Raw genomic sequence first — 18,626 nt, 5'->3', positions numbered from 1 at the left:
CGTTCAAGATTCTATACAAGGTGATGCAGTAGTTCATGTCGCACGAAGGAACCAGGATATGACTAATAGCTCCGTTCTGGCCATCAAGAAGCTGGTTTCCAGAGGTACTGGAATGGATGGTAGATGTTCCAAGAAGCCTTCCCTTAAGACTAGATCTTCTCAGACAATCTCACTTGGCACGAAACCACCTAAACCTCCGAGCTTTACGTCTGACTGCCTTCAGACTACCGAAAAACTCGCTAGATCTAGAGGCTTCTCAAAGAAGGCAGCAAGGCTATTGCGGGAGCAAGGTGGTCTTCTACCATCAAGGTGCATCAGTCCAAGTGGGAGTTGTTCAGAGAATGGTGTAGAGCTAATTCGGGTTTTTCATATAGTACCTCTATAACTCAGATGGCAGATTTCTTCCTAGACCTCAGAAATAAGCATAACTTCTCGTCCTCTACAATCAAAGGTTACAGAAGTATGATGACTACGGTCTTTAGACACAGGAACTTGGACCTTTCCAGCAATAAGGACTTGCAGGATCTGTTTAAGTCTTTTGATACCTCAAAGAAAAGACAACCAGAATCGCTTGCCTGGAACCTTGATGTGGTTCTTAAATATCTCATGAGTGACAGATTTGAGCCTTAACACACTGCCTCTTTTTAGGATCTGACCTTAAAAACTGTTTCTGGTTAGTTTAGCCACTGCTAAAAGGGTTAGTGAAGTTCACGCCTTAAGCAGGAACATTGGGTTCCGAGATGGGAAGCCATATGCTCCTTGCAGTTGGGATTTTTGGCCAAGAATGAAAAGCCTTCCCGTCTATGGCCGAAGTCTTTTGAGATCCCTAACCTTTATGATGTGGTGGAAGATGATTTGGAGAAAGTGCTCTGCCCTGTAAGAGCATTAAGGTTCTATTTGGACAGAACTCAGAGTTTGAGAGATGACTCAGATGCTCTGTGGTGTGCAGTTAGAAAACCTTCACTGCCCATGTCAAAGAACACCTTATCCTTTTTCATAAGGCTCTTAATTAAGAGGGGCTCACGCCCAGTGTGATGAGGCAGACCAGAGGCTTCTCAAGGTGAAGACGCATGAAGTCAGAGCGGTAGCGACTTCAGTGGCTTTTAAACAGAACAGTTCTCTGCAAAGTTTGATGGATACAACTTTCTGGAGAAGTCTGTATTTGCATCCCATTATTTAAAGCATGTTCAGACTCTCTGAGGACTGTTATACGTTGAGCCATTCGTTGCGGTGAATGCGATAGGTGAATGATCTACCACTACGCTCCCTTTTTCCCAATACCCTTTTCTCTCTCTTGGAACTTGTAAAGTTATGGTTGTATGTGGAGATCGGTCGTCAGTCTTCTGCAATCTGTTGTTTGGTCAGGTGGTCAATTTGTTCCTAGAGTGCGCTCGGAACAAAGGTATTAGTGGAGGTCCTGTCATGTTATAGGTGGTTGTACCGTTTGACAGCTCCTAGAGATAATCACCCCCCTGGGTGGACCGCTGGATCTCCTAAGGATAGCAGACAAAATGAGGCAGATAATCATTGCAGTCAGCTTCCTTAACAGGTGAGAACCTCTCAAGTTGTTTATGTAACTCTTTAAGTGAATTTCCTATCCTGTTGCTATCTCTGACCCACCACCAAGGGTGTCAATCAGCCATTCTTATATAACCAGCGGGTAAGTTTTATATTTAAAAATATTTTCATAATAAAAATTTTTTGAATACTGTATACTTACCCGCTGGTTATATAAGTTAAGAACCCACCCTCCTCCCCTTTAGAGACCATGGGGCATGGAAGATCTGAAGGGTTTGTTATAGTTCTACCTGAATACCGCGAGGGCGCTAGTGTACACCTGACATATCTGCGATAGCCGCGAGATTTTGAATTTTCTGCCGGGCGTCTAGGGACTTTAGCCATTCTTATATCACCAGCGGGCAAGTATATTCAAAAATTTATTTTATGAAAATATCATTTTTACTGGATTTAAATTTTTGCAGGAAAGGAAGAATCACAAACTGAGTAAAGGCAGTTGTGCTGAAATGGCATTTAAATTCATTGAAGAGGAAGTTAATAATAGGTAACGGGGCGAGCGTGGTTCAGTTGTCCCTGCGTTTTGTCACTCTTCAGTTTGGCTGCAACTTGTAGTCCTACTGATGTACATACTTTATCGACCTATCCAGAGGCTTTGAACTTTGATTGTTGGCTTTATGAAATGGATGTGAAAAAGGTTTGTAACAAGGTAGGTTCTGCTGTAGATCACAATTGAGGCTTTCTTGTAGGGGAACATGATTGCTCAAGATATCCCAGTCATGGCTTCTGTTCAGTGGTAGGCTTTTTGAAGAAAAGAAATTTGTACTCAACCCATAGATAATAGCATTTGATCACTTCAGAGTTTACCTAACAATGAGCTAGGTGTATGCCCCTGCTTTGTGTGAATTTTCTCAATATATTACAATCACTGGTTAATTAAATAGATTAAATTATCAATCTAGCTTTTTAAGGTATTAATCATAAGTTCAGGAATTTTACACTAATTTAATGTGTTTTCTTAGTGTAGAGCAGATTTAAACAAAAGCAGAAATGTTCTTAATTTTCAGTGCCTTTCAGTACTGCTAATGCTAAGATACTGTAACTCTAAATGATAAATTTCATGAATAGAAAAACTTGAGTTAGTATGGTATCAGTCCAAAGCATGTTATCTAACAAAGATCAAACTATTAAACATTTACGACTAGAGGTCTAGTATTGATATTTTAAAAAACTGTACTAAAATGCTTTGATATGAGTATCATACAATAGTTTGGTGACTAATATAATTTTTGAGTAATTAGACTTTCTTCAATCTTAATGTTTATTTGACAAACTTGCAATATGCCTGTATGTTGAATACCTTGGAATGTAAATGATACTAGTCTTGTAGGATCTATAGGTTAGGGAACAGGGTTCTCCTGTGCAGTAGGACCAGGCAAACAGCTATAAATTAAGGAGCTTTGTCTAAAGCTTTTTTCTGGGGCGAAAGTCCTTCTTTGTATCTTTTCTAATATAAATCTTCCAAATATACTAGAGAAAGATAAAAGCATGGAATGCAGAGGTTACAACCCTCGCTCGAACACCTTGTAGGTGTCGTGTATTTAACAAAGGCGTGCGAAAACCACTATAAACAGGCTGTCTTCCATTTAGATAATCCCTTCATCAATGGGGAGGGCCGTGACAGGCCCTAGAGAACACAGTTGGACTACCCCACCGACACCTACCACGCGCTCTCTAGGACATCCTTCTGTTTTGGACTTGCCCGCAAAGTTGATAATTTTTTTGCCCAGTGTTTTTCGAAGAGATTGTCGTTAATTCAACATGACTGACGTTGCTACTTCACCTTTACCAATGTTAAGTACCATAGTTTGTTTTGACAGTTTATTGCAGTACCGGGCATTTGTTCTGTTTCCAGTACAGTGGAACCTCTACATCCGATCGTATCTACATCCGAATTTTCCAACATCCGAAGTAAAATTCGAGCAAATTTTTGACTCTACACCCGAATTTTATTTCGACACGAAGCAGCAATTTTCGTCGTACCGGTTGTATCCGAATTTTTCGACACGCGAAGTACAATTCGAACACGTTCCGACTCTACACCCGAATGTTTTTTTCGACACCCGAAGTAAACAATACTCGTACGCGTAGTCGGTGCTCATAGCGCCTGAAGTGTTTTTTATTTCCGCCGATAGAAGGCAGCACATCGACCTCGGAGGGACGCTCAATTAGCGCGGCTTGGGTCAGTCCTCTGTTCTCGTCGGCTTCTTGCGGTTGTGCTCTTTGCGTTGTGATATTAACTGTGAATTAATCGTGATTTTTTACGTGCATCCATTAACGATAATTTACGTAAATCATGGGTCCAAAAAGGCTTAGTTTTGGTAGTGGTAGTGGTGAGAAAAGGAAGAAGGAAATGCTTTCTATAGAAATTAAGCAGGAAATTCTTGAAAAACATGAGCGTGGCATCCGCGTGAGTGAACTTGCTAAACAGTATGGCCGTAATGTCGACGATCTCGACAATCCTTAAACAGAAGGAAGCTATTAAAGCAGTGAAACCTTCTAAGGGGATCACTATAATTTCCAAACGCCGTACCCCTATCATAGAAGAGATGGAACGACTTCTACTAGTGTGGATTAAGGATAGAGAGATCGTTGGCGACACCATCACCGAAACCGTTATCTGCGAGAAGGCGCACGCCATATTTACGGACTTGAAGGAGGAGAGCTCTGTGGGTGATGCTGGGGAGAGTTCAACCGAGCCTTCCTCAGATGATTTCAAGGCATCTCGTGGCTGGTTCGAGAAATTTAAGAAACGGTCCGGGATTCATTCAGTTGTTCGCCACGGAGAGGCTGCTAGTGCGGACACAAAGGCTGCAACTGACTTTGTTAAGAAATTCGAAAATATCGTAAAGGAAGAAGGCTACGTAGAGCAGCAGGTGTTCAATTGTGATGAAACCGGGCTGTTTTGGAAGAAGATGCCGAGTCGAACCTACATCACTGCTGAAGAGAAGAAATTGCCTGGGCATAAGCCAATGAAGGATCGGTTGACTCTTGCTCTGTGCCAACGCTAGCGGGGACTTTAAAGTCAAGCCCTTGCTTGTTTACCATTCGGAGAACCCTAGGGCCTTTAAAGCACACAACGTCGATAAGGATCAGCTTCATGTTTTCTGGCGATCCAACTCGAAGGCCTGGGTCACTAGGCAATTCTTTGTGCAATGGGTAAACCAAGTTTTCGGTCCTTCTGTGAAGAAGTATCTTCATGAGCAGAAATTGCCTTTAAAGTGCCTGCTATGCCTTGACAATGCACCCGCTCACCCCCCCGGACTTGAAGATGATATCTTCGATGAATTCAAGTTCATAAAGGTGCTGTATCTTCCACCAAATACCACCTCTATCCTCCAGCCCATGGACCAGCAAGTCATCTCTAATTTTAAGAAGCTGTACACCAAGCACTTATTCAAGCAGTGCTTTAATGTCACGCAAAGCACCAACTTAACTTTGCGTGAATTTTGGAGGGGCCACTTCAATATCGTGCACTGCTTAAAGATCATTGATCAGGCTTGGGTGGGATTAACTCGACGGACCCTCAATTCTGCATGGAAGAAGCTGTGGCCTGATGCAGTTTCTCCCCGAGATTTCGAGGGTTTTGACCCCGAACCTGATCCCGTGGTCGGTGCAGCGGAAGCCGTAGAGGAAATAGTCTCCCTTGGCAAGTCCATGGGTCTGGAGGTCAACGCAGATGACGTTACGGAACTCGTCGCCGAACATCACGACGAACTGACGACGGATGAGCTCAAGGAACTCCATGCTATGTCGGAGCACATGAGTGATGACGAGGAAGAGAGCGAGGAGGTAGAACATGTGTTAGGTTCAGCGCAAATAAAAGAGGTGTTAGGAAAATATCAAGACGTGGTCGACTTCATCGACAAATACCATCCAAAGAAATTGCAGGTTTGTCGTGTAGTTTCTCAATTCGATGATGTTTGCCTAACGCACTTTCGAAACATTCTGAAAAGCCGTACGAAGCAATTATCTATCGATGCTTTCTTTAAAAAAACTGCGAAGCGAACTCGCGATGAAGAGGATGTAAGTGAACCGAAGAAAACGGCAAAGAGTGAAGAGGAAGAAAGTGAAACACAGAAAACGGAAAAGAGTGAAGCAAAAGAAATTCAGTCAATTTTAAATGTAAGTGATAGTGATTAAAATTACGTAATCATCAAAAAGAAAAAAAGAAAATGTAAAAAAAAATATAAAATATAAAAAAAAAAAAAAAAATAAAAATAAGCTAAGTTATGTTAAAGTTCACTTAGTGTAAGTTAGAATAAGTTACGGTAGTGTTACGTTTATCGTAGTTAACCTCTCTACCTCCTCGCCGTCCGTCCGTCTCCTCTCTCCTCTCTGCGTAGCGAAGACGAACAACACCTGCGCTGGAGTTTCTAAGGTAAAGTGACGCTAAAAACCCGTTTCTTATTTATAATTTTTTGCTAATTCTTCTTATTTACATGTCTATTCTTCTTATTTACATGTCTATTATCTAATTTAGTGTTCATTATTCTCATGGGAAAGTTGTGTAGTAGTTTATTAAGAAGTTATCATAGGTTTTTGGGCTCAACCACGGATTAATCCTATTTCAATGTATTCTTATGGGAAAATTCGTTTCGACATCCGATCAATTTCTACATCCGAAGTTGGTTCTGGAACGGATTAAATTCGTATGTAGAGGTTCCACTGTATTGTGGATTTTAGTTTTGGAAGCGATTGGCCTGCCTCGGTATTGGCAGCCATTTTGGGCTTTGTTCGCTTCGGTAAATTTTCAAGTTGTTATTGCTCTTCTGGTACTCTGTCATCTAGGTTATATCACTTACGTTTTATGACCAATTTTATTATCATTATTTATTATTAGTTTTTACTATGGTATTTATTTGCTAGCAAGTCCAATTTGGACCTACGAAGAATAGCGATTTAGTCTTTGTTATAGTTTTGTACTCGCCTCAGGTGGGTGCTCGTTTTAGACTACAGTGAACCCTCGTTTATCGCGGTAGATAGGTTCCAGACCCGGCCGCAATAGGTGAAATTCCGCGAAGTATTGACATCATATTTACCTATTTATTTAACATGTATATTCGGACTTTTAAAACCTTCCCTTGTACGTAGTACTGTTAACAAACTACCCTTTAATGTACAGAACACTTAATGCATGTACTACAGCACCCTAAACTAAAACAGGCACAAATATTAAAGGCGATTTTATATCATGCGTTTCCTAAACACCTAAAAAGCACGATAAAAAATGGCAACCAATGTTTTGTTTACGTTCATCTCTGATCATAATGAAGAAACAAACTCATTTAGTGTACACATATATGTATAGGTTAGTTTTTGCATCGATTATATTGATTATACAGTATGTTGATTTTTTTATTACCAATGTTTTACTTTATTTTTCTTAGGACTTCCAAATGAAATTTTTTTTGTTTGACGCCGCCTGAAACGACGGCGTCATAAAGTACTGTACACTCGGTAAACAATCATGCTCAGAACAAAGAAGGCATTTAACGCGCATGATGAAAGTGATAAATAATGATATTTACAGTAAAAGCATTTACAAAATGTTATTAGTACAAATATAATTTACCGTATCTATATAAAATCATACAGTACATACTGTACGTAGCAAAGCAGGAAAACAATTTACGAGAGAGAGATTGATTGATTGATTGATTGATTGATTGATTGATTGATTGATTGATTGATTGATTGATTGATTGATTGATTGATTGATTGATTGATTGATTTACGTAAATGTAAATTTTAAACAAAAAAAATGATAGGTTACAACATGTAGACTTTTAAAACCTTCCCTTTAACTTAATGCATACAGTACAGTACTAAACTATAAAGCAGGCACAAATACAGTATTAGAATGTGAGAATATTAAAGTAAAAAATGAAGATTGTTACTGTACTCACCACGAAAGAAGTTAAAGAAAAACTTGAATGATGATGGCGATGAATTTGCTGCACAGTAGAAATGATGATGATGAAGCTGATGATGTGTTCTACTGTGCAGCCAGGTAGTATTTTAAGTCTCTTCAGACGGAGGTGTCTTTTCCCGGGACACCTCTTCAACTTCTTCAATTTCTTCCGAAGGCGTAGTAGCAGGAGGAACTGGCTCTTTTGTGCGAGGCTGGAAGAACATTGTGATCGTTAGTTGTTGCCGCTGCTTCTTTTTTCGATCTAAGAGCATCTTGTAGGGAGTCATTATGTCATCAACCTTGTTGCAGAATTGCATCGACCGAACCATATCCTTGTCCCACTCTTGCAACATTTCTTTCACCTCCTTTATATGGTTGCAGACCATGGCAAGCCGTTCTAGTGTTAAGCCCGTTTCTTCGACATTTTCTTGGGTCTCTTCCTGGGTTTCACTCTCTTCTTCGCTTGCCGATTTCGTCAGGTCTTCGAGGTCTGCGTCAGTTAGGGGCTGGGAATGGCAGCCCAACAACTCGTCGACGTCTTCAGTCGTCATGTCACCAAACCCGTCGCCTCCAATTATGGCAGCCAACTGCACAGATTTGCGTACTGCAGAGTGTTGGATTTCAGCAGGTGTAAATCCCTCGTCGTCGTAAACAATCTCGGGCCACAACTTCTTCCAGCTCGCATTCACAGTTGCAGGTTTCATCTCTTGAAGTGCCTTCTGAATATTCTTCAGGCACGTGGCTATGGTGTACTGCCACCAGTACGCCTTCAAGTTACAATCTTCATCCTCATCATCTTGGGCAGCATCCACACACGCAACGAGGTCCGCCAAGGTATTCTTCGTGTAGAGGGCCTTGAACGCCCTGATAACCCCCTGGTCCATCGGTTGAATTAATGACGTGGTGTTGGGTGGCAGGAACTCAACCTGAACGCCCTCACGCGACAGGTCAGTTGCGTGTCCACCAGCGTTATCCATAAGGAGAAGGATCTTGAATGGCAAGCCCTTCTCTAAGAGATATTCATTGACTTGCGGGATGAAACACTGGTGGAACCAGTTGGAGGTCAGCATCTTTGTAATCCATGCTTTTGAATTATGCATCCAGTACACGGGAAGGAGATTCTTATTCTTATTTTTCAAAGCGCGAGGATTTTTCGACTTATAAATAAGCCCCGGCTTTAGCAAAAATCCAGCAGCATTGCCACACATCACGAGGGTAACGCGATCCTTGAATGCTTTAAAGCCAGAGGCTTTGGCTTCCTCTTTGAGCAGGAAAGTTCGCGACAGCATTCTCTTCCAAAACAAGCCGGTCTCATCCATATTAAAGACTTGTTCCGGCTTGTATCCACCTTCGGCGATAATATTCTTGAACGTCTGGTTCACGTAAGTTTCAGCAGCGGCAGTGTCAGCCGAAGCAGCCTCGCCATGCAGGGAAACGCTTTTCAGGGCGAAGCGTTTCTGAAACTAAGCGAACCATCCATTGCTGGCGGAAAAACGTTGTTTCTGAGGCTGGGAATCAGTGGATGTCCCTGGTTGAGGATCATCTGCATCATCATCATCAGCATGGTTGCCATCGTCGTCTTGAGGTTCCTTTGCAGCAAAATTCTGATAAAAGCTCAAAGCCTTTGTTCGGATGGTGTTTGTATCCAAGGCTATGTTCTTCTTCCGGCAGTCTGCAATCCACACAGCTAAAGCACTTCCATGCGTACGATAGTTTTATTACGCGTTGTAACGACTCGCTTCGCTGATCTGCTAAAGGTGATTGCAGCCGTCTTTCTAATGTTCGCCTCGTCCTTCTTGATATAGCGAACAGTAGATTCGTTGATCCCAAAATGGCGCGCCGCGGACGCGTAATTTCTACAGTCTTTTTAACATCGAGAAGCGTAACCTTCTCGGCAATCGTCATCATCCTTCGGTGGCGTTTAGGCTCACTACCAGCCTTAGTAGAAGCAGAACGCTTGGGAGGCATTGTACAGTAGGATTTGACAAAAAGTTCAACTTAAAAAGGTCGCACACAGCACAGATTAAACTTCACAAACTTAAGAACGTCTACTCAGCGATACGCGGTAACAGAAAGTGGACGACCTGGGCCCGCGAGAACCTAGATGCTGGAAGCTGGAGATGCGGGCAAAACACAAATCACAGGCTAGATAACAAAACTTGAGTTCTGATTCATCTATCAGCGCTTGAACCAATCACAACCCGACTTACAGTATATGATGTGTAGGTTACCAACTCATACAAGATACCCCGCGCATACCGTACGTACAGTATTAATAATAATAATAAATAATGATAATACAGTACAGTACTGTAATAATAATAATAATAATGATAATAATAATAACAATCATAATTTTATTAACAACAACAATAATAATAATAACAATAATAATAATAACAATAATAATAGCTTTACGTATGCTATTTTATTCTTTTGTAGGATGTGTCTCTCTCTCTCTCTCTCTCTCTCTCTCTCTCTCTCTCTCTCTCTCGTACGCTTATTCGAAATGTGATTTTTGCAACAAAGAATATTATTGGATGCAGTACTACGTACATATACATACAAAAGATTCATGGAAAAGAAGCACATCCATTACATTTGTAGTATAGTAGTAGCCATCAGCAGCCTTACACCATTCTAATATTGTATGACTGCATCTGATTTGCGTTTCATGTTCGATTTAATTTTACTATGTACTGTATACAGTACTGAATTATCGTATGATAATAATACAGTAATAATAATAATAATAATGATAATAATAATAGTAATTTTATTAACAACAATAATAATAATAACAATAATAATACACGTAATAGCTTTACGTATGCTATTTTATTCTTTTGTAGGATCTCTCTCTCTCTCTCTCTCTCTCTCTCTCTCTCTCTCTCTCTCTCTCTCTCTCTCTCTCTCTCTCTCTCTCTCTCTCTCTCGTACGCTTATTCGAAATGTGATTTTTGCAACAAAGAATATTATTGGATGCAGTACAGTACTACGTACGTATACATACAAAAGAATCATGGAAAAGATGCACATCCATTACATTTGTAGTATAGTAGCCATCAGCAGCCTTACACCATTCTAATATGGTATGACTGCTTCTGATTTGCGTTTCATGTTCGATTTAATTTTACTACGTACTGTATACAGTACTGTATTATCGTATGATCACATTCTCTTTTCGTGTTTTATTTCTTTCTGTGCTGAATTATATATCATATGTAATGCAATGAACAATCAGTAAGAGCAGATATTACTAATTACAGTATTAATGGAATTACAGGTAACAAAATATCGTATTTGGGGGTCTTCAGATTGCGCGGTATTTTCGAAATTTCCGGAAAATCCGCGATATGTATATATATATGGGTTATGGAAAAAACCCGCGAAGTGGTCGAACCGCGAAGTAGCGAGGGTTCACTGTATATCTTTGTTTATTTGTTACGTTGTCGTTATTCTTCGTTCTTGGTTATTACAATTACTAAGAAAAAAGCAATCAATTTTATTTTTCTTATCATATTATTGTGTGATGTTGGTTTTTGTTATGTAACCTTGAGAGCGCGAGCATAGAGTGCTAGTTTTCTGTTCTACAGATAAGAGTTACCCCTTCTCTCGTTTTCTTTATTAGCTCGAGTAAGAGAGGTGGATTTCCCGTTTTCCGTTTTTTTTACGATCACGAGTTATTCCTGCCTCCCCTTATTCTCTGAGTTGATGATATTACGTTTAATGATATACAAGTTTTATTGATGTGGTTACTGTTAATATAGCTAGCACTATTAATAGGTTAGGTTAGTGTAAGAGTCATTAATTGGGGTCGCTTTATGCCGACACCCTTAGCTCCGCCTTGAGTTATACTCTGCTATAATGGATACTCATTGGGTGAGAACTAGTCAGATATTTGGAGTGCAACGGTGAAATCCGGCACTCAGACTCCGGCTGAGGCCTTTTGCACACGAACCTTTGTCATGTTTGATCACAATTACACTATTACGGCCCCTTTTTTCATCGAATCTCCGGCTTCACTGGAGATATCACACATTCAGAATTGAGGTTAATGTTATCGTACCGCTGACGGTCACGATATCACGATGACGGGCCTTTGTCACTGGATCTCCGGTACAAACTGAGATCAATCGGACGATCAGAACCGGAGTTAACAATGTGATACCGATGAAGTTTATAGTTTCATGTTACGTGGTTACTGGTTATTAATATAATTTCTTAATATATTAAGTTGTTAGCTAATACCGTACTCACACATAATCAAAATTTAATTGTTTTCTGTGGATTCATATGTCACTGACCAGAATCTCAAGGAACATCCAGACTTTGTCTTCTTTCTGTTACAGAAAGTCCGCTGCGCTGCCTTTACTGATCCCATGGGCCATGATCTGTGCCGGTCCCATGCACATTGCGCCATATCCTTCTCTCGGGAACCGGGACAAGCCCCCTACATGGTATGGTTCCCGGAGTCATGCATGCTCTGCTATGAGCTGTCATCCCTACTCCTGAGCGAGGAAGTAAGTTGGTTCTAGTTTGTTCCTGTTAATATCCTTTGCGAGGAATTAATTGGTCTTTATATATTTACATCGATTTTTGCTTCATCATTAATCCCCCCTCTTTCAGGCTGATGATGAATCTCTCCGGGAGGCAAGAGCTACTCTCCGTCCTTGGGTGTCAGGTTTTGGGAGGAATGCGCCGTCTGGCGCACCCTATCTCCTTCCTTGATGAAGACATGGCTTCTCGCCTATTCCCAGGCTCTACTACTGCAGCAGTTCCACCGGAGACAGCGGCCCCGTTAATTGAGGCGGTTAGAGCAACCATTCTAACGGAGGAAGAGGTTTTATTGACGGAGGACGCACCCTTTCTAGATCTGGACGACGAACCCATGGATGAGCAGGTAGGTGGTGATGAGTTGGTGGACCCCCTTTCACCCCACACTCCTTCCTCTACTGCTTCCTTTCACGGCTTTGATAAACCTACGGCTTCTCCTAGAGGTCCCTCCGTTCCTGTACGACCCAAGGTGAAGCCACTACGTACCTTTAAGCCTTCAGCTTTGCCATTATCAGTGTCACCGGTCCCGGGACCCTCAAAGGATCCTGATGTTCATATTACTGTACCTAAAACCATGACTCCTAAAAAGTCGAAGTCCGGCAAGTCCAGGGCTTCGTTGGCGGATCGGGCTCGGGAGCCCGCTTTATCCGCCACCATGGTCAGGGATATTGTGAAAGAGCAGATACATCATCATCTACAACAACAGTCTAGGACAGACCAAGGAGCTATGACGGAGCTCAAAGATATGGTGGCAAGTCTGATCAGTTCTGGAACTCGGATGCCTCGAAGCTACCCCCCTTCGATAAAAACAACCCTTGGAGGTTTCTTACATGCTCCATATATAGATGGTGCCATAACGCTGGAGGGCATAGGCACCCGCCCTCTAGAGGACCTAGAATTTTACCCTCCGGAACTAGAATTCCCATTCAACGGCTTCATCCGATTGAAAGAACATGCCTTGGTTAGGTTAGACAAGGTACCGAAGGAAACGGTAATATTTCCTAAAGAGCAGGCCCAAGCTCTCTGGGCCAGGACGTTGTCGGACTGGGGGTGCACTAATTCCAAGCTCACCCCACACAAAGGAGCCTACACCATATTTACATCTTCTCCAGATATTACCTTGCCTATTACAGATAAAATGGCAGTTCTTACTTTTCAAGCTATCAAAGAAGGTTCTGCCATACCGGCTCTTAAAGAGACGGACCCCACCTCCATGCTCATCCCGAGCTGGGATGATGCCCCCTCTACTTTCACAGTAGGGAAGTTAGACCCAGACTGCGCCTCTAATCTGTTTTCCGAGAAGCTTCCCAAATTACCAGAAAATCTTCTCAAGACTGAGTTTGAAGCACGGAATAGGTTAGCTAGGTCTCTCCACTCCATTACCTCCGTGGAGTCTCTAGCCTCGCTTTATCCGACTGAGACCTTGTTCCGGGTATTCACAAAGAACCTTTCTCAGTCCTTCCAAATAGACTTACACGAGTTTTGTTCGGCTCGGGTTAGTTGCAGGAAACACGTTCTGTCTGAGGCCTCGATCAGGCATGAACCGAACAGACTGATAGCTTCCCCCTGCTGGGGTAAGAAACTTTTTCCTCAGGTGGTGGTGAACAAGGTTCTACAAGACTCTGCGAGAGCAAACCAAAATTTGCAAGCGAGGTGGGGCCTCACTGCCAAAAGGAGGGTTGAAGTTCAAAAGCAAACCACCTTCAGGAAGAAACAGAGGTTTGCCCCTTACAAGACGAGCCGAGGTCACTACCATCAATCGTCTGTTACCCACTCGTCTTCAGTCTCCCGCTGCTTCGTCGACTCTACAACCGAAGCACCCTCAACAGGTGGTCTACCTCACCGCTCCCCCAGGTACCCAACCCAACCCCGTTTGGATGCCCTCACCCGCATACAACCCTAGCTACGAACCCTCAGGTCCCTTTCGTGGACACCAGAGGGGTAGCTACAGGGGTAGAGGACAGTTCCGTCAACAAGGCGGACCTAGGACTAGGGGTTCTCGAGGAGGGAAGGGACCTAGATTCACTCCCTCGCAATGATATAGTCCCGGTAGGGGGAAGACTTTACCACTTTCGAGACCATTGGACCTTCAGTCCGTGGGCTCACAGCATAGTCTCCAAAGGCTTGGGGTGGAAATGGTCACAAGGTTCTCCTCCACCAGTGGCCTTCTTCCAGAAACCCACTACCATTCTGAGAGAGTACACCACTGAGTTACTAAAGAAAAAAGCAATCAAACGGGTTCGATCGCTGAAGTTCCAAGGCCACCTGTTCACAGTTCCGAAGAAAGGCTCGTCGGCATTGAGAGTGGTCCTGGACTTGTCAAAGCTAAATTCTTACATCCTCTGCGACAGGTTCCGGATGCTGACCATCTCTCAGGTACGGACCCTGCTTCCCCGTGGGGCCGTCGCCACCTCTCTCGATCTTGCCGACGCCTGTTATCACGTACCAATAGCTCGAAACTTCTCTCCTTACCTAGGTTTCAGTCTAGGCAGGAAAGACTTTGCGTTCAAAGTCATGCCCTTCGGCCTCAACATTGCACCCAGGATATTCACGAAACTGGGAGAGACAGTGTTAGAACAACTCAGGAACCAAGGGATTCAGATCGTTGCTTATCTGGACGATTGGCTCATTTGGGCTCGGTCGGCCCTGGAATGCAACAGAGCTACGAAGAAAGTACTTCGCTTTCTCGCCAACCTGGGATTTCGGGTCAATCTCCAAAAATCCCGCCTACTACCATCAGACCGCTTCGAATGGTTAGGCATACAGTGGGACCTTGCACGGCACAAGCTCTCTACCTCCCAAAAAGGCAAGATAAATAGCTTCCAAAATCAAGAATTTTCTCAAGCACAAACAGGTGTCCAGAAGAGCCTTAGAAAGAATCCTCGGCCTTCTTCAATTCGCTTCAGTAACAGATCGACTATTGAAAGCCAAACTCAAGACATCAATAGAGTTTGGAGAAAGAGAGCCACAGTACCTTTGAGACAAGGTCTCGAAGATCCCGTCTTGAAAATGACACTACAGCCATGGTCCGAACCGCAGAACCTCTCCAAATCGGTTCTCTTCAATTCCCACCCCCACAAGTGACAATTCATACAGACGCATCTGAGTGGATGGGGGGGTTACTACGAACATCAGATGTTTCAGGGCTCTTGGTCACCCGCCATGAAACACTTCCATATCAATGTTCTCGAAGCCATGGCAGTGTTCTTGACCCTGAAGAGACACTCTCCTCTGAGGTCGACCCACATCAGAGTAGTGTCAGACAGCACAGCCGTAGTACACTGCATCCAAGTCGCCCAACCTGAATCAGATCCTGGTCACTATCTTCGCCTTGGCAACAGAAAAGAACTGGTTCCTGTCAGCAACCCACCTAGCGGGAATCCAGAATGTGATAGCGGACTCACTATCCAGGACGAAACCACTGGAATCAGAATGGTCTCTGGACATAATTTCATTCCGGTGGATACTCAGGCTGGTTCCGGGCCTTCAGGTAGATCTATTCGCAACTCAGATGAATCTCTAACTTCCGTGTTATGTGACACCAAACATGGACCCTCAGGCTTATGCCATAGACGCATTAACCCTGGATTGGAACCATTGGAGGAAGATTTACCTACTGTATTTCCACCAGTGAATCTTCTAATGAAAGTATTGCACAAACTACGCTCCTTCCGGGGGGCAGTGGCCTTAGTAGCACCTCACTGGCCAAAGAGCAGTTGGTTTCCTCTCCTCCTCGAGTTGAAACTCAGACCGTTCCGGATTCCATTCCCCAAACTTACCCAAGTAATCCAAACACAGACTGTGTCAGATTCCTCAAGGATAGCCAAAACCCTAACTTTGTGGACTTCATGAAGTTTGCAGCTCATAAAGACTCAAACATTGACCCGGAAAACGTTCTCTTCATCGAAGCGGACAAAAGGGACTCGACAATTCGTCATATGATTCGGCTGTTAAGAAATTAGCAAGTTTCCTAAAGAATTCAGACCATACTCGTATGACTCCGAATTTAGCCATCTCGTTTTTTAGGTTCCTATTTGACAAGGGCCTGGCAGCTAGCACTATAACTACCATCAAGTCAGCTTTGAAGAAGATCTTCCTTGTTGGGTTTAACATTAACCTGGCGGATTCCTATTTCTCATCTATTCCAAAAGCATGTGCTAGGCTTCGGCCTTTGGATCGGCCACAAAAAGTCTCTTGGTCTCTGAACAATGTCCTCAAACTTGCGTCAGACACGGACAATGAGACCTGCTCTTATATCATTCTGCTTAGGAAGACTCTATTTCTAACAGCTATGGCCTCAGGTGCTAGAATCAAAGAACTAGCAGCTCTCACGTAACCCGGAAAACATAGATTTCCTCCCTACAGGCGAAGTACTGCTTTCTCCAGACAGCTTTCCTAGCTAAAAATGAGGACCCGCAAAATAGGTGGTCCCCTTGGAAGATTATCTCTTCCCCAGGATCCTTCGCTGTGTCCAGTCACTACTCTCAGGACCTTTTTAGCTAGATCTGCCACCCGCTCGTCTGGCCCCTTATTTATCAGAGAACAAGGGGGTACTATGACCATTCAAGGTATCAGACAAATCCTCTACTTCATTAAACATGCTAACCCGGAATCATTTCCCCATGCTCATGATATACGGTCAATAGCTACCTCCATCAATTACTTCCAGAACATGGACTTTGATGACCTTAAAAAATATACGGGTTGGAAATTTCCTATGGTTTTCAAACGCCACTATCTAAAGAACTTACAGGCCCTTAAATACCCTACGGTTGCAGCGGGGAGTCTTATCTCTCCCCATTAAACTCTGATTATTTCTTTATTCCATCTCTTCTCTCCTCCCTCCTAACCACCTCTCGCACCACGTCGCCACTCTCCTAACCACCTCTCGCACCACTCTCCAAGGTGGTTCGTTAGCCCTAAGTTATTTACCATGTTTAATTGCTATGATTTAACTGTTATTATAATTACCATTCCTTTAATGTTTAGATATGCTCAGTCATGTAAGATTGATACCTTTTGTGACTGGACACTCGGGTGATTCCTTGTCTTCATATTATTTTAGCCTTACGTCCCCTATGTCTTTGGCTGGTTTGTGATTTTATGTTTACTTACAGTATTATATTATTGGCTTACATTTTGTTTTTCTCCTTATGTTATTATTGTATTGGGCTTGGAAGGCATTCTCTGGTACATTTTCACAGGCCGCCCCAGAAAAGGGATTTTGACGAAGGAAAAATCTATTTCTGGGAAGAGGCCTGTGACGCCCGGTGAAACCCTTCCCGGTTGTTTGCTACGGACCCACCCCCTTTTTTCCTTGCCAAGCCATATATATGTTCTTGCAGAAGGATGTCCTAGAGAGTGCGCGTGGTAGGTGTCGGTGGGGTAGTCCAACTGTGTTCTCTAGGGCCTGTCACGGCCCTCCCCATTGATGAAGGGATTATCTAAATGGAAGACAGCCTGTGAATAGTGGTTTTCGCACGCCTTTGTTAAATACACGACACCTACAAGGTGTTCGCGCGAGGGTTGTAACCTCTGCATTCCATGCTTTTATCTTTCTCTAGTATATTTGGAAGATTTATATTAGAAAAGGTACAAAGAAGGACTTTTCACCGGGCGTCACAGGCCTCTTCCCAGAAATAGATTTTTCCTTCGTCAAAATCCCTTAAGACAATTACATTGGTATAAATTAGGTTTTCTTTCAATTAAGTGGGAGGCTTTATGGTTTTAATTACAGGATTGGCAAACCTATACATCTGGTCATAATTTAAACCTATAATAGAATTGCATAGCTCATTATGCTATTTTTTCCATTATAAAACTAGCCTGCTTTGGATAATTTATAATACTGTTTCTGGGGTAAGGTTAGGTAGTTTAAAATAAAGGGCCTTAGCTTAGTGAGATCCACCTACAGTATTTTTTCATGCAATAAGAATCTTATACTATGCAGTTTTTCCCTGTACTGTAGATAAAATGGGTTATAAGTTTGGAATGTGTAAAGTTTGCTTATTATTTGCCTTCTTGAAACTTGTAGATTTCTGGGAATTTTTTTCACACCTTAGGTTGAAGTAATAATTTATTTAGGGGAGGGCAAGCCCAAGAAAATAATGGGCAAGTATGTGTGTGACAAACTTAAGGTAGATCCTGCAGGGCACATGACTTTTCACTGTGATACAGGACCAGTATAACGGCCCTTGAAGTAAGATACCGAAAAGGGGGAAAAAAAATAAAGTATTGAACATATTGACAGGATGGTAAGGTAAAAGATTAACTGGAAATATGGAGACTTGCTTCAACCTCTTATCTAAGTATTAACGAAGGCACTTCCCCCAATTTTGAGGGGTAGCTGCCAAAGTAAACAAAAGAGGACTTCTCTTCTCTTTTAGCTCCTCCGAGAGCCTGCCGAGAAACTCAGCAGTTTGGTTGTACTGCTAGGGTGCCACAGCCCACCCTGCCCAGCCCACCCTGCCCCGCTATCCACCACCAATTAAGCTTCATATGCTGAATCCCCTACTTCTCCTACCTTGATCACCAAGGCGACCGAAGGTAGATGCAGCAACTACTAGAAATCTAGTCGCTC

General features: G+C 42.8%; 1 long non-coding RNA gene across 3 annotated transcripts in view; it reads left to right on the top strand.

The window, feature by feature from the left end:
- The first annotated feature begins 1,983 nt into the window (after positions 1-1,983).
- Positions 1,984-18,626, top strand: part of LOC137631000 (uncharacterized) — a 33,496-nt gene continuing 16,853 nt past the window's right edge. The window contains exon 1 of one of the 3 annotated variants that reach the window (XR_011041833.1): positions 1,984-2,224. This is a non-coding gene — a long non-coding RNA (uncharacterized lncRNA). Of the gene's footprint in view, positions 2,225-18,477; positions 18,593-18,626 lie in introns of those variants that run through there. The other 2 variants (XR_011041834.1, XR_011041835.1) reach the window with 2 other exon arrangements.

Source organism: Palaemon carinicauda, chromosome 39 (assembly GCF_036898095.1).
Source record: "Palaemon carinicauda isolate YSFRI2023 chromosome 39, ASM3689809v2, whole genome shotgun sequence".
Taxonomy (NCBI): domain Eukaryota; kingdom Metazoa; phylum Arthropoda; class Malacostraca; order Decapoda; family Palaemonidae; genus Palaemon; species Palaemon carinicauda.
The sequence above is the reverse complement of the archived record's forward strand: the minus strand, read 5'-3'. Positions and strand labels throughout refer to the sequence as shown.